Source organism: Apodemus sylvaticus, chromosome 20 (assembly GCF_947179515.1).
Source record: "Apodemus sylvaticus chromosome 20, mApoSyl1.1, whole genome shotgun sequence".
NCBI classification, from domain to species: domain Eukaryota; kingdom Metazoa; phylum Chordata; class Mammalia; order Rodentia; family Muridae; genus Apodemus; species Apodemus sylvaticus.
Window position 1 is genome coordinate 38,889,598 of NC_067491.1, and position 17,166 is coordinate 38,906,763.

Here is a 17,166-nt window from a genome sequence, read left to right on the forward strand (position 1 = left end):
TGCATATGCTACAAAGGGTAGAGCTGAATACCAATCACATTATCTTAACAAGGGCTGGGCTAATGTTAAGTATCTTAGATTCTTGCCTGGTGTGTTTAAATCTTTTCGAGAGTAAAGTGATTCAAAATAACATAAGTCAATTTATCCAATATGCTAGACACTTTCCTTTAAATTATCATTTCATATGTTGAGGAAAAGAATAATAATGGGAAGAGAAGTTTAAGGGGGGCAGGAAGAGGGAGGGTAAGAGACAGAAAGGGATGGGGTAGTATAACTAATACTAAGGACATTTGATACAGACATATGGAAACCTACAACTTTATGAGCTTCATAGATAGAGAACAGATAGCTATAGATGGATAGATTATAGGTATGATAGATTAGATAGATAGATAGATAGATAGATAGATAGATAGATAGATAGATAGATAGATAGATAGAGGGATGGAAGTACGGACGGACAGACAGATAGATAGATAGATAGATAGATAGATAGATAGATAGATAGATAGATATTTTCCAAAATAAAAGACTTTAACTAGGGATAAACATTCTTCTCAGAAAACATAGGTTGCCAAGAAAAGGCCCAGTGCCAAGTACTGCCCCTGATCTTGTTGTTTAGGGGTGTCCCCAAGACCCCAGAACAATACAATCTATTGCCATTGCTCTTGTTTGACCTCCATAACTTGATAATAAGACTCTATTGCTTACGATATTGCATACATTGGTCACAAGACATGGAAAAATCAACTTGGTAGTAAACAGGAAGCTTTCTCCAGGCTGGCTAGCTTGCATAATATTAAAGGGTATTATGTAGACTGTTGTGTGGGGAGTCATCAACATTTTTACCCAGCTGAGAACTAAAGTAATGACTTGTGTGGGAAAATATGCCTATTGGCCTTGTTAACGGGAGAAAACACATGCCTGGTGCTTTAAATCTGGCCTAGAACACATGACTGAGCGCTCACAGGATGCAAAAGGGAAATCTGTTATTATTATTCTGCTAAATAGATATAGTATAAAACTGCCCTGTAAGCATATATCTCTCTACTCATAGATTACTGCAGTTTTTGGAACTCACCATGAAGGTTTTGTGCAGGATATGGTGGTTAATCAGAAACATAACAAGACTGCTACACTCATGATGAACTCTCAGCAATTATGATTATCTGCATAAGGCCTGTACAAGATCAAGTCAATCAACATTCCTGCATGGAGGGGAAAGGGGGCTCATGAACGTCTCCTCTCTAGCTAAAGAACTACTGAAAGTTGATGGCTTTTGGGGGAGGGAGAATCAGTTTTATTTGATGATGTGACTTTTGTTAAGTTGACTATGCTCCTGAGGATTAGTCCAACATTCCAAGACAAGGACAGCACAAATAAAACTCAGTGGGTTATTAAAATGTGGGCATTAATTTGAGGGGGTGAATCTTGGAGGAGTTAGAGGGAAGAAGAGACAACTGTTATCAAAATGCATTGCATTAAATGCTCAAAAATTAATGAAAGATTATATTAAAATATCTCCTTACATGCTTTTGCAAATTAGAATTTCCTCCTTTATGACTTGAATTTACTTTCTTTTTTTAAAAAAAATCGTAATATTCCTTTATTATGAACATATCAATTTAATTAGTTTCAAGGATTTTTTTGTATTAATGATTTAATTTCTTTGCTGTTGGAATAATGTTTCTAACACTGCACAATCAAATGTATTGGCAATAATTTCCATTCTGTTGTTTTTATGGAAAGTGCTTTCCATTACTGTTCTAGTTTCATTTCTGTTGTGATAAAACTCCCTGACCAAAAACAACATAGGGAAGGAAAGGGTTTATTTGTCTTATGATTCCAGTTAAAGCCACCACTGCAGGGACATCAAGGCAGCAATTAGTCACAGCACAGCCACAGTCAAGGGCAGAGAAACATAAAACATCCACAGTTGCCTGCTTCTGCTTCCAGAGAGCTTTCCTCACTCATACACCTAAGGACCCTGCTCATGATATAGTGCCTCTCACAGTAAGCTAGGTGCCCTCTACATCACTTAACAGGCAAGACAATCACCCCAAAAACATGCACACAGGCCAACCTGATCTGTATAATTCCTCATCAAGGCTCTCTTTCCAAGTGATTCTAAGTTGTTCAATTGAACATTTAAACTAACCTGGAGTGATTATAGAAGCCAGGAAAGCAGACAGGGACTATGGCATCGGTGGCCAGGCAGGAAGAAGGAGCTCAAGGGCCATAAATGGAGAGCTGGGGGAGGGGCTTAGCTAGGGAAGAGGAAGGAGGATGATACAGAAGGGGGCAGAACAAGGAAGGAGATAAATAACACTACAGATGTCTGAAAAAGCTATGAGGAAACATACACTGAAATGTGGTGCGTGTGTGTGTGTGTGTGTGTGTGTGTGTGTGTGTGTGTGTAAAATTATGCCACACAGAAAGATAGTACTTCCCAGAAAACTATAGACAATTACATAAATACCCCAGGCAAGAGAAACCTTCCTTTAAGTTGTGGGGTCAGGTAGATCCAAGAGACTCCCCAAATAATTTAAGATCTAGTTACTGCCTTTGGCTACCTCCAAAAGCCTGATGGTAAGCTTTTGTTACTGAAAATATCACAAGCTTCAGAAACATGAACATAGAAGACTCATTTTGGTACTGACCCTGAAGTCTCCTCCCTGAGGTATCAGAAGGTGCTATGAAAATGCCAAGAGAGCAAAAACTAATCGATAGTCTTATCCAGCTGTAAGCCTGTAAGCCACAATGACTGGCCCAGCAAGACATCCCCCAATGGTAGGTACAATAGTGACAGTGCAGACATCTCCTTTAAAACTGATGATTCTACTATATTCATAGCAGCCCTATTTATAATTGCCAGATGCTGGAAAGAACCCAGGTATCCCTCAACAGAAGAGTGGATGCAAAAAATGTGGTATATCTACACAATGGAGTACTATTCAGCCATTAGAAACAATGAATTCATGAAATTCTTAGGCAAATGGATGGAGCTAGAGAACATCATACTAAGTGAGGTAACCCAGACTCAAAAGGTGAATCATGGTATGCACTCACTAATACGTGGATATTAACCTAGAAAACTGGAATACCCAAAACATAATCCACACATCAAATGAGGTACAAGAAGAAAGGAGGAGTGGCCCCTTGTTCTGGAAATACTCAGTGAAGCAGTATTCGGCAAAACCAGAACGGGGAAGTGGGAAGGGGTGGGTGGGAGGACAGGGGGAGAGAAGGGGGCTTACGGGACTTTCGGGGAGTGGGGGGCTAGAAAAGGGGAAATCATTTGAAATGTAAATAAAAAATATATCAAATAAAAAACTGATGATTCTAGGTTGTCTCTGCATCTTTGTGAGTTTCACAGCTTCTGCCTCTCTGAAACTCTTAACTCTGCTGCAGCCTCTTTAGCCCCTCTGTAATCTATAGCATACACACACACACACAATTAAGAATAGAATAAAATAACCTGTCTTTGTCTCAGTCAGCTATCAAAGAAAGAAGGACTAATTAGGAAATTACTGCCAACAAAACCATCGCTCATTATGAGTTTATTGTTTCTCATTCATTCTGACATTGTGAAAAGACAAACATGTATCAGGCTATGGGCATCGCTTATTCATGATACCTTTCTATAGATGAAGCACACATTTATGTCCATTTGTATAAACAAGCAGAATAGAAGCATAGAAGGGCACCATATCATTAACATTTGTTTTTAGATGAGCAAAAATTGTGATAAAGAAAAATTATCAATGTTTTCTTTATAAATTTCTGAATACTTTAAACAAGTTTTGAATCAGAAATTTTTGAAAGTTAAATTAAAAAACTATATAGCACAAGAAATTAGTACATATCAATGTAGGTTGATCTTTGATTTTTCTATGTAAGTATAAAATATAGAAACACTGTCAAATTAAAAGGCCATAGCAAATCACACTACCAAAGAAGAATAATTATAGCATTTCAGAGGTCCCAATTTGCATTTGAGCAGAGTTTGTTACCAAAAGAATCAGACATGTCTGAGCATTACTGGACATGTGTAGAAGCTCACAGGTCAGGCCCATTGGAAATTGGCTTGCATGAGAAAATGTCTTTCAGGGGATGCCTTAAAAAGTCTAAACTTGGATAGTTTAGAGTTAGGCCCAAGCTTTTAACAAGCAGTATTGGAGAGAAGAACTAGTTTTCAGCGCAATATAGAAATAAACACCAAACCTCTTTAGTATTTAATGTGTTCCCACCCAGCCTCCATATCTGAGGTCTAGAGGCAAGGGCAGTATACTAATTGAATTTTAAAAACTACCAAAACAGCAACAATAACATTAATAAGAAACAAACAAAAAAGCCAAAAAAAACTTCTGAGATGCTGAATAACCATGGTGTGTGCTTTGGGGATCAGTTATAGGCCTGGCACTAAAGTGGTTGTCAATATGAGATGGTATCAGGACACAGTTCCAACAGCAGCAGGCATATAACTGGTGGTGGTGGTGGTGGTGGTGGTGGTGGCTGCGGCAGCATCTTAATTACCCTGGAAGCCTTGTCAGGCATCTACAGCTTTTTCATACAGCAATACATGACAGGCATCAGGGAAGCCTCTGTATTCTGTTCCTTCAGTGGATGTTACTGAAGTGTTTCTCCACATCCCCATGGTCTCCTTAACAAACCTTTTAAATGAGCAAATACTACTTTATTACTATCACCATGTCAGTTAAATAGTGTGTGGCATTTAGAGTTTTATCTATTATCTTAGTCCATTGAGACAACTATATAACAGAATCACTTAGGCTGAGTGCTGATAAAAATTTTAATTTTATTTCTCACAGTTCTAAAATCCAGGAAGCTTATGAAAAGACTAGCAGATTCAATGCCTGGAAAAGACAGTCCTCCTGGTTCATTGACGGGTCCTTTTCATCCCATTTGGTCTCTTTTCAGAAACCAGGCTATAAACCATTTACTTCTCAACCTAAGTGTAAGGAACTTCGTTTGCTTCAGCAGCAGATGTGCTTGTCTGGGTTGCTCTGAGCGGAGAAGAAGTCTCAGGTTTAGCATCTCACAGTCAAACAGTGGGAGGGCTTTGTTCTATCTCAGCAGGGAATGGCACTGGAGAAGTCTTGGGAAGGACAAGGAAGGGAAGCCTATTTCTGTTTCTTGTTCTCAGCATTTGTGTGGCTTTCAGAGTGTGTGATCACATGGTAAAAAGTTCACTACATGTCTGCACATAAATTCAGGTCATAATAGAATAAGAGGCTTATAACAGAAAATGTCTATACACATATCCACCAGGAGTAATTATCTGGCTAAACAGTCATCATTTGTTACCAGTTTACAGGTTCATGGAAAGTTAAAAACCATAACTAAGCTGTCCCTGAAGTTTTTTTTATAGACAAACCCAGTCAATATCTTATCTCCTATTTTTGCACCTGTGGTCCTGTGGTGTATATCTTCTTTATGAGCTTTGGTTAAAGGTCTTTGTAACTCCTTGGAATGTGATCTAGGTTTTAGAAGTCTGTTGTTATCTCAGAAGAAAGGGTTTGAATGACTTTGTCTGCATTCTGAAAAGGTAGTGACCCTAGCATGCTGGTTGTTTCTGCAGAATAAACACTCTTTTGTTTTTACTTACTATCTGAGTCTGGGGTCCTCGGTCAGAAAAATTTCAGATCCTTAAATCATAAGTAGCTGCCTTTTCACTGTGGAGAGAGGAGAGGTCTCTCTGGAGTCGTTGATACCATTCATGAGTATATATATATATTCATTGCTGGGATAAAATTCCATAACCAAGGCCATTTAAGGAAGAAAGAATTTGTTTGGCTTATGATGCTAAAGGGATAAGAGACCATCTCGGCAAGATGGTATAGCACCAAGAAGTAGGCATGCCATCAGGAAGATGTTCAATGCTCACGTGTTGAAATGCAAGGAAGAGGCAGAGAGAGAGCCACTGGAATTTGGCTCAGTGCTCTGCACTCTCAGAGCCCACTGTTCTGCGTGACGTGTTTCCTCCAGCAATGGGGTGCCTGCCAGCCGCATGCTTTTGGCTACTGCTAGGAGATGACTATTCTGTTATCCCTTGCTGCTTGTCATATCGCAGTTGTATGAAATGATTTACATCATTTCCCCACATATTAAATAAGCATGCGGTGGGAGAGTCATGAAAGGCCTGAGCTTCTATTCCCTCTGAGTTCTTGTGTGGCTTTTTGAGTCCTGTTTCATTGTCCTTTGAACCCACTGCCCTGTGGGTTCTTAAAGCAGAATGACAGTCTGCCTGCCACTAATACTACTTCCTTGCAGTATGTCCTCATTTTCCATAAGATCTCTGGGACGCACTGTCTCTCCCTACCCAGCAGAAACAGCTCATCTCCTTGTTAGAGTCTTGGGAAATGTTTCCCAATTATTCCCAAATGCTTTATCTGAGTGCTTTTATAGCTTCTACATTCTAGTGACTGACCCCCGCCTCAATAGGCAAAGATCTGGATGGCAACAGTCTTCTGTGTCCTAGAACCATTCCAATTCCCCAGTTCCCAAAGAGTCAGGTATCATAGCTCACACATAGCTGGGTATCAGGCCCACAGCTTTCTCCTCACACACAGGGTGAACAGCTGTCTTGCTCCCATATTTCTCCATTCCTTCTGCAGCCAGCACTTTGGGAAGAGTTTGCTACTAGGCTCAGCTCTCCTGGGAGTTTTCCCCACAGATGAGTGCTTGGGTGTCATGTTAGATAGAAGAAGTCTCTCCCATCTGCTGGCCTAGGTTATATTGCTAGTTGTGTATTTACCATTTTCTTATGTAACTACAGGGGTCCATCATTTTTTTCTTGCGGTTTCCTCTGTCACTTCAAAGTTTAAAAAGAAAATAATGGCCTCTCTCTAGAGTTGATAATAATGTATTTTCCTCTGTGTTTTTAGTGAGTTAATATTTCAGCCATCCAAAGGTTACTTTGATCCCAGTTATTAACTCGGTGGTATTTAGTTGAGTTTTTCAAAATAATGCAAGATTAGAATATTAAATATATCTACTAAATAGTTTATTACTTTTTATAAAATATCCTGTGTTCCTGTGTATGTGTATGTGTGTGTGTCTGTGTGTGTATGTATGTGTGTGTTGTGATGGGCACAAGCGTTTCCAGGGAGGTGCATCTCAGTGGAGGCCAGAGGAAGGCATCAAGTGTCCTGTTCTGTTGTCCTCTGCCTTATTTACCAGACTGGTGGCCAGCAAGCCTCAGTGACCCTCTTGTTTCGTGTCCCCCTAGGCATTTGGGATTAGAGCTGCGCATGTGACTGCATCTACTATTTTATATGGATTCTAGGGTTTAAGTCCAGTTTTCACACGTTCACTTCCTGGGTAAGCCATTGCACTAGCCTTCATATCCACCCCATTCTTACAGAGTCGTCCATGAGGATGTGTCCTGGGCTCACTTCCAATACCAAGACCTTTAAATTTCCCTCCCACTCCTTTGCCCGGCTCTATGTCTTCATGAAACCTGTAGGAACCTGTATGGAAATAAACACAGCCACCGATATGGGTCTGTCTGCCATGGTAAAATGAACCTTGGGTACTAATACTTCTCTGAATATCTCCTTCAGCTTTGCCTCATTGCGAACAGACTGGGGAGTTAAGACCTCCATTCTTTATCTTGTAAGTATAATTTCAAGACAATGGCTTCCTCCAAAGGGGAGAAATAGGATACTAGGACAGAGAGAGAAGGCATAGGGAAATGCAAAGTATTGATGCTCTTCTGGGGCTTGAGTTTGGGGTAGCTTCCTAGGAGATGATTATTACTGCCTTTTGTAATATGTATGTATCTTATTTAGAATATATAATTCCACATAAAATATAAATTTTAAATAATAAAAACATTCTCAGGGCCAATTAAAAAAATGCACATGAACATTCAATTAATAATTTCCATTTCCTCTACCTAGTCTCATTCTTACAATGACAGAAAAAGTACCTACCAAGCCCGGGGCCAAGGCTCTCCCAGTGATTGCTGGGAATAAGGTCTGATAGTTGGCAGATTTTCTTAGTGCCCTTTCTTTGTGATGGAAATGAACCGAAGCAACTTCTGTTAAGGGTTGGTCCTCCTTTTGTGAAAGCAAAGATGTAGGGAAATTTACAAAGAAGACCGTTTTCCTGCAGGTGCTTCCTACACACTGCAAAGGTCAAGAATGCAACTTAGTTCTCTTTCTAATATCCTCAATGAACAAATGCAGGTCCTTGTACTTAGTAGGTGGACAACTGATTGCAAATCAACGGATGAATGGAGAAGTCTGGCCTCACATTTTCCAGGAAATCTTGTAAATGTCACCCTTGAAATGGTAACATGATTGTCAACCTACTGAACAGTTCGTAACGAGCCACCCACAGGCAGAGTCTTGTATGAATATCTCCTATGTTCCTCAAATCCTTTGTGACCTATGGATACAATTGTTAAATGTGAGTCATGTTCTGGCCACGACTCCCACACAACGGGTATTTTTAATGCTCCTGCATTTCCTGAAGTCAAGCTTTCAGGAAATGGTTTTGGCAACAATGACCTCACCCTCCCTGTATCCCCTAGCCCGCACCACAGAATCCCAGAATAGCTGAACAGGTGTCCAAATACCTAGAATTACCCAAGAAACTTCACAACCTACCTTGTTTTCTGTCAAAGTCACAAGGCTAAGTTGTTCCTTAGAGCTCTAAAGGAATGTGCCCATGGGCCAGGCCTGCCTATATTTATGATATTTATAACTATTTACAGTTTGTTCTTGATGCTGGCAATGTCTGCACAGAACTAAACCAGTATAACAGTTAAAGTGTAGGTTCCTGAATTCAACAGCCCATGGGTCCAAGTTATGTCTGTCATTGTGTATCTGGCTTTAGGCAGATAAGTTGGCCTTTCAGAGCCTTGACAGTCACATCTGTAAAGTGGGAACAGAGAAGCATTTCTTGGACTATCTGAAAACCAGATAATAGAACATGTGTAAACAACTGGGTTCCTTTTCTGGCACACAGCAAGTGTAGACTCTTGCCAGTTCTTACTGCTGTGTGGTTTCCCCATCTCTCCAGTCCTGTCATTCACTGGGACAATGTCAACCACACTGTGGTCACTGTGGTACTTAGCTTTCATGGGAGCCAGGATGCCTTCAGAACCATCGGCTCCCCCAGTCCAGTCTGAGGAACACTGTCTCACTACTCTTTTAGAATCAAAGCTCATAAGGAAGCCTAGATGTACGAACTGAAGGAAAGTTCTAACTACCTGGGAACACTTCAGTTTCAAAGCAAGCAGAGAAGCCCCACCCCCACCCCCCACATGAGTGGACAGAGGAACAATTTGTACTATGACCTGAGCCCCCTGGTAAGTCTTTACAGCTTTAAACCATGTGGTAAAAATTAATTAGAATGGATTATATTTTTTAGAGCTCTGTTACTTGGGAACCCAATGGCAAAGACAGTGATTAAATGGCCATCTGATTATGGGAAACAAAATCCTACTAGTCAACCAGGCCAGCTGACAAACTTCTTAGGGGGGTGGTTATCTGAGACCCTTCAAACAGCACAGGAAATAAACAACTGTAAAGGTCCCAGGGGGCAGACCCATCACAGCTGTCCTGAAAGTCAGACAGGAGCACTTCAGACATCAGGACAATGGTTGTGATACATGCATCGTGTCTTCAAGTCACCAACCATCAGCTCAGTGGAGGAGCACAAAGGAAGCCATTCCTGGAGCCCATAAGAAAGACATCACTACTCTGTGTCACCACCCACAGAGTGAGATCCTCCTGGTGAGGCTGGGAAGCACAGTGGTCAGCATCTGGGTGCTGGCAATCAGTGATCCACCAGTTGGCTCAGACTCAGGCAAATCTTTCGATGGACATTTCGTGAAAAGAGACCCACCCCGTGAGGGCTCCTGCTTTATAAGATTGAGGATCAACAACAAAAGAACATCAGCCCACACCTAAATGATATTTCACAGCCTTCAAAGAGTCACTGAAGTATAGCCAAAAGAACAAGCTGTCTACATAGGCTCCTGAGAGATGTTTCCAGCAGTTAAGACTCATTGGCTGTCCCAGGGAAAGTACAGCCCCAAAGGTCTCTCTATGAAGGGCAGCACTTTATACAACAAATGGCCCGTGTATAATCTTATTTAGCTTCATCTTCCTGGACCCAGTATTGGGAGCTACCCTTTGCCCTAACTTGAAGGAAAATAAAAAATAAAGCAATTAATCCTTCCATGAATAAATAAGGAGGGTCAGTGCAAGGCACAAGTAGCTCTGCAGTCTTCATGAGGATACCTATTCTACATGATCACGTGCAAGCCATGCGAGCATCATTTTCCTTACCCACAAATCTTTTCTTTCTTTCTTTCTTTCTTTCTTTCTTTCTTTTTTTTTTTTTTTTGTTTTTTTGTTTTTTTGTTTTTCAAGAAAGGGTTTCTCTGTGTACCCCCTGGCTGTCCTGAAATTCACTCTGTAGACCAGGATGGCCTCGAACTCAGAAATCCACCTGCCTCTGCCTCCCCAAGTGCTGGGATTAAAGGCGTGTGTCACCAACACCGGGTGTAAATCTTTTCTTGAAGAAATGTTTTGTGGGTTTCTTTGAATGGTCCCACTCTGACTCGTTGTTCATTCCTCCAAAACCAAGTCGGTCAAGGCTTAGCAAGCTTGCTGTAAAGTACCCAATGTGGGTCACACTCTTGAATTTTTCAAGGGAAAGGAAAAAAACGGGTGCGTAGGGGGTGCTGATTCTCTCCTTGAGCCACCTCTGGTCATCTTACAGATGGAAAAGCAAAGTACAGTGTGTACAGAGAACCTGCAGGGGCTGCCCTTCACATCAGAAGCCCCAAAGTCCAGACTTGTGCAGTCTGAACATTGAAAGGGGCCTCCGAGTATTCCAGCCTGTGCTCATAGAGCAGCTTAGATCAGGGAAGAAAAGGAAGGAGGCAATGGTTTCAGAAGAAATGCAAAGATACCAGAAAATGCCTAGAAAAGATGCTATAAATATCTGGAAAATAATGGCTTCCCTTTTACCACTCAGGAGCGGCCATGATTGAATCACTCTGACTTACTGGCTGTTTCCTGTGCACAAGCTACAGACTGTAGCACAGGTTAACCCCTGAAAATAAGCAATGGGATCCATGACAACATTGCCCCACCACCACCACCACCACTACATCCTTTTTTTTAAGAAAGGCACCAGAATTTTAAAGACCTAGAGCTACTTGCCCCAAGTTACAGATAGAAAATGGTCAAGTTGGGATTTGAACCCAAGCCTCCATGACTGCCGTGGAAAGGGAATGTAGGAAAGACACACAGAGAAGCTGAGAGGGAGCCTGTGCTCCGGGCTCTCACAGAGAAGCTGTAACACCCAGCAAGCTCAGAGTATTTATTTTATACAGTTGTATAGAACTGTAGGATTATTGTACACAGATAAACACAGACTCATGGTTATTACATACACACAAGAACAAGGAGTTGGGTTAACTTATCTCTGTAGGAGCCATCTCTGTGAGGGCCACAAACATCTATAGGCAGAACGCTATGATGCGTATTTTCTGCAGATACTATGGACATTTTCACCCAGGCCCAAGGAGATCGTTGCTGAGCCTCACCTGGAGGAGTCTTTGGCACTCTGCTGGGGCTGAGGCATTAAGGTCCTTGACATGGCTGTACCTATGTCAACAACACAAATTCACTCAGGACCTCACTTCCTCTTTATATAAGTCCCCAGATGCTAACCCAGTGGTTCTCAACATTCCTAACACTGCAACCCTCTTTAATACAGTTCCTCATGGGCCTCAGAGACTTCTGCATTGCCTATAAGAAATAAAGCCCCAAAACAGTTGAGAAAGCAGCTCAATATTTGTTTAAAATCCTGTAGAAGAGGAGGAGGAAGGATTGTAGGAGCCAGACGGGTCAAGGCCACAAGATCGTGGCCCATAGCATTAACTAACCTGAACTCATATGGGCTCACCGAGACTGAAGGGACAATCAGGGAACTGTATGGGTCTGACCTAGGTCCTCTGTGTATACGCCATGATTGTGTGGCTTGGTGTTCTTGTAAGATTCCTAATAGTGGGAATGGATGCTGTCTCTGACTCTTTTGCCTACATTTGTGACCCTTATCTTCCTTTTGGGGTTGCCTCATCCAGCCTTGATATTTGCCTAGTCTTATTGTAACTTATTATGACATTAAATAAAACAACTTTTTATTGAAAAAAAATACAGTTCCTCATGTTGTGAGGAACTCCAACCATAAAATTATTCTTGCTGCTACTTCATAACTGTTAATTTTACTACTGCTATGAATCGTAATGAAAATATTTGATATAAAGTATATCTCATACGCAACCCATGAAGGGGCCTTGATCCACAGGTTGAGAACCACTGTTCTAACATGCTGGGCTTTTTTTGTTGTTGTTGTTGTTGTTGTTTTGTGGGTTTTTTTGTCAGCTTCCCGGGAGCACTTCTGTCCTACTCCTTAGCTGAGGTGAAGCTATGCCCCCAAGATAGCTCACTTCATCCATTGCTTCTGAGGGTAAGCCTTGAGGTTGACACAGAATTCACACTCCACTATTGTTAGCATTATTCTAGGCTCCGCCCCACAGTGTGCCTGATTCAGTATAAAAGAGGCTGCTTGCCCCCTCCTCTCTAGCTCTCTTACTCCTGCTCTGTCCCCTTGCTCCTGCTCCCCCTCTCTTTCCATCCCCCTACTCCTCTTTTCCATCCACTTTGAAAACCCTCTTCTCTGAATTAAAGCTGATATTTAGCTCATTCTCCTGGGGGCTTCACCATTGTTTTTAGATTTATTTGCTTTATATTATGTGTGTGACTGTTTTACCTGCCTGTACATGTATGTTCACCACATGTGTGCCTGGTACCTGCAGAGATCAGGAGAGTCAAATCTTCTGGAGCTGGAGTCACAGGTGATTGTGAGCCACCTTGTGGGAAACTGAACCCAGGTCTTCTGTAAGAGCACTGGGGGATCTTAAAAGACTGAGCCAATTCTCTAGCCCTTGATTGTTGTTTTTATGCATATCTCATTAACTCACTCAATAATCCATACATAGTCTTTTCTCCTCCAATATAAGAGGGCACAATGCCTGCTTCTTTTCTGTCTCCCAAATGATCACAGTGAAAATTGTATTTAAAAATTAGTGTAACTTTGTACTACCAATAGGTAAATGATACCATTACAGCCACACCTCACCTTTGTTAACTAAATTATCTTCCTTGTTTATTTCCCAAGTGTTTGGCCCCCAAACAAATTAACCTTTGAAGGTTGCTTAATTTCGTTACCTCTAATGAGACTTCAGTATTAGACTTTCCACTGTTTCTATATGTAGACTATGGAAACCATGTATCTATATATTAGTAAGTATGTGTACGTGTGTAAAAAACGTTGTCTTGATAAAGCAAGGAACACGGGATAAAAATCCACTGCAGTTTGTGCAAAGCAAGCGCCCTGTGGCATATTAATGTCATAGTAGCCAGCACCCTCTCCTGGGACGTGAGCGACATTCTCAGGTCACTGCTCAGCCAGATGTGCTGACAGCCTTGGGAAAGAGGGCTTTAATTGCAGTCCTAAAGTAATCTCTGCCCCTATTCCCACTGGACTGCTTGTTTATAGTCTGAAATGGCTGAGCTGGTTCTGCAGGTTTTTCTAGTCCCTTCCCTGAGCTGCAAGCAAAGAAGTGTCCCAGGTTCAGACAAGTGTAAACAAGACCCTCCCCAAGGTCACTCTGGAGTGACTGTGCAAAGCCACGGGAGGCATACGCATGGGAGGCAGAGGGATTAGGTTTCTGGATTCGGCAAATGAGAGGAACATGCTGCATCTATGCCAAGCCACGAGTTTGCACAGAACAAAAAGTGATGAGAAAATAGCAAGTTGAGAATCGTGTTCGAACTTGATCACTTCCAGTTTTATTTATTTATTTATTTTTTGGCAGAACACAAGATCGACTTTCTGAAGAAGGAGAAGGAGGAGGAGGAGGAGGAGAAGGAGAAGAAAAGAAGAAGAAGAAGAAGAAGAAGAAGAAGAAGAAGAAGAAGAAGAAGAAGAAGAAGAAGAAGAAGAAGAAGAAGAAGAAGAAGAAGAAGGTGGTAAAGAAAAAAAGACTTCTGGTCTTTGCTGCATGCAAATGCCACAAATCCTTAAACTCTGCCATTATGTAAACACATGAAACCACAAAGAGAAGTGTGATCAGTAGGCCCCACATTAGCAACACACTCAGGGAGGCTATGAGCCCGTTGACCCCACCGTGCCATGAAAGGAACAGGAAGCTAGGCTGGAAAGATGCAGGCTCCAGATAGTCCATTCACTAAGAGGTCTTGAGTGCTTTGTCACCACCTGTCATGTGACCAAGCTTGCGGTCTAGGCTGGAGGGTATGCATGTGTCTGTTATCAGAACACAGAGAGGCAGGCAAACAAAAAACATGTCCATAAAAGATATTACGGCTCCGACTCTCCATATTCAATGGTGCAAGCCCACTACCTAAAACAAGGAAACAAATGTAGAAATGAAGGGTTTTGTGTTTGTTTGTTTTGTTTTGTTTGTTTGTTTGTTTTACAAAGTTACTGTTGTGGGCTGGAGAGATGACTCTGTAGGTAAGAACACACACTGCTCTTACACAGCTTCTAAAAGCAATGTCCTGTGCCTCACAAGTGCTTTTAACTCTTGTGCTAGGGAAGTTGATGCCCCCTTCCAGCCTCTGAAGGCACTGTATTTACATGCACACACATAGATTCACACACAGACACCCACACACACGTCCTTTTTCTTTTCTTTTCTTTTAAACAAATTAAGCTATATTCCTTGACAATCAAGGAATCTAATGGAAACAGGGGCAGAGATTACTTTAGGACCACAACTAAAGCTGTCTTTCCCAAAGCTGTCAGTAACTCAGTAACCTGAGAATGTACCTAGCATCTAAGGAGAAGTTCCCAGTTACTGTGCTGGTAAAATAGCGCTGGGTGCTACCTTTGTACAACACTGTAGCTAAGATAAAAGTGAAAAACTTCCCAATGCTTTCATAGATCCATCCAACTAGAATTTCTGGGCTGGGGGACCTCATGACTGAATATTTTATGAGTTTTTAAGATAGTTCTTAGGCAGTTCATTCTGAGAGGATCTGCATTGAGTCTCCAGGTTTGGAAATCAAACTCTAGACAGATTATAGCACGGGGACTCATAATCACATCGAGAACTAACCATTCTTCAGTCCCCATTTATCTGTGACTCTCCACAGCCAAGTCAACACTAGGAACCCAGAAAGTACTTGGTAAATACTGGATACATAGAACTTAACTTTAAAGGAGGGTGTCTTTGGTGCTTTGATGGATGGACACACAGGAAAATTTGGGAGGATCTAAGTTTGATCTTAAAAAAAATAAAGGGGATGAAACCAGTATTCAGTCTTTTAAATAACACCAGTCTTCCTATACTGCTCACACATTTAAATGTTGACTCAATCAGATTCTTTAAAAAAAAAAAATCATGATTTTGAAATCCCCAAGTCAATACCACTCCCTTAGCTACACCAAGGTTCACATAATTGTTTAAATCTTTTTTTTTTCCTTCTGGGAATAGGTCTTTTGTATCAAGCAGGCAGGGTTACTGCCCTATAAACCTACTTTCTGTCATTAGCTTTGACTGTTGACACTTGTAATGATTAGACAGGATTGAGCAAAGGGTATTTTTGCAGTCTGTAGGGAAGAGCCTGGAACATAAACATTGCATCTCATTACAAAGTCCTGAATGTGCAGAACACGCTGGTCCAAATGGCATGATTAGATAAGTACCTGCCATGCCTATTAACTTCAAAGAGAAACTGAAGGCAAAATTGAGCCCATATGCCATCTGTCCTTGCACTTCAGAAAGCCACATGACCTCAATTTCTGCATTGAGTTAATTTCTGAGGCAGTCTACATGATACTTATTGCTGTGGACTTAATAATTACCCCCAGGTTGGCCTCTCTCAAGCACACAATGAAGGGCTTTGGACCTCCAGCTTCTAGACATTCAGATGAGCCCTGGACCACACCTGAGTGTGTCCTTCTGAAAGACAGGTCATTTGAAAAGTCCCCCAAGGGACAGTCTCCCATTGCCTTACCAAATGGTAAAGGCATGTGATGTTGACCCATCCAGCCTCAAACATGAAGATTCAGATGTGTGATTGGGGCATTGTGTGGGGAGAGATGTTGCTAAATTGGCCTGGGTTATAACCAAGGTTCATACTGGGGAATTGAGGAGTCTCTGGAGACAGTATAAAGCTGGTTTCCCTGCTCCATCTTCAACACCCTGTTGGCAAACTCCCTGCACAGGGCTTCAGAGGTCCATGGTAAGATTTCTAAATCATTAAGTCCCAACCCAAGCCCCTTGTCTAGTCTGCCATAGTCCTTAGGAGGTGCCCTGTGTGTAATACAAAACAGGGAACTTTATCAAAACAGAGACTTTATAGCCAACAGAATTAGAGATGATAGAGATCAGCCTGGGGAGAACAGATGAAAGCAGGTGGAAGCCACCAAAAGACTTCAGGAAGGAGGGCAAAGGTTGTGGGACCTTCGTTTGGGGCCTTCCTTTAAGCCTTCTTCAGGTATCTCATTCATTTCTGATGTGTGTCTGGGACTCACCTATGAAGAGGAGAGCCTGTTATCCAAGTGAAGCATCCTACATTTCGACCTCTTTATTTGTTATATGCTTTCTGTAGAGGGCACATCCGATCATAGTGTAGCAACAGGCCTTCCCTTAGGGTTTCAGGAAAAGCCTGGGCTTGTGACTTCTAACAGGTCTTGGGATATGATAGAGAACTTTTGTAATCCTAGCAGTCAGGAGGTGGAGGCAGGAGCTTAAGAAGAGTTCAAGGTCAGCATGGTCAAGGGAGACCAAAAAATAAAAATAAACAACAAATACATTGGTAAGTTAATAAGTTAATTAATTAATTAATTAATTAAATTAATAGTGTGCAATTTGAGAAAGACTCTCTCACACCACACAAAACATAGGAACAGCACTTCAAGAAGAAAGAGGATTTGTGTTCGGCAGATGTGATGCAAATCTAGTGAGAACCCAGAGCAGGCAGCAAGCCTCCAGGTTGCCTGGGAGGTGAGACTGAAACTGCCCAGTGGTATTAAAGAGAGAAGCTGAGGTAGGAATCGGGATGGCAGCTAGGACCCAGGGTGGAG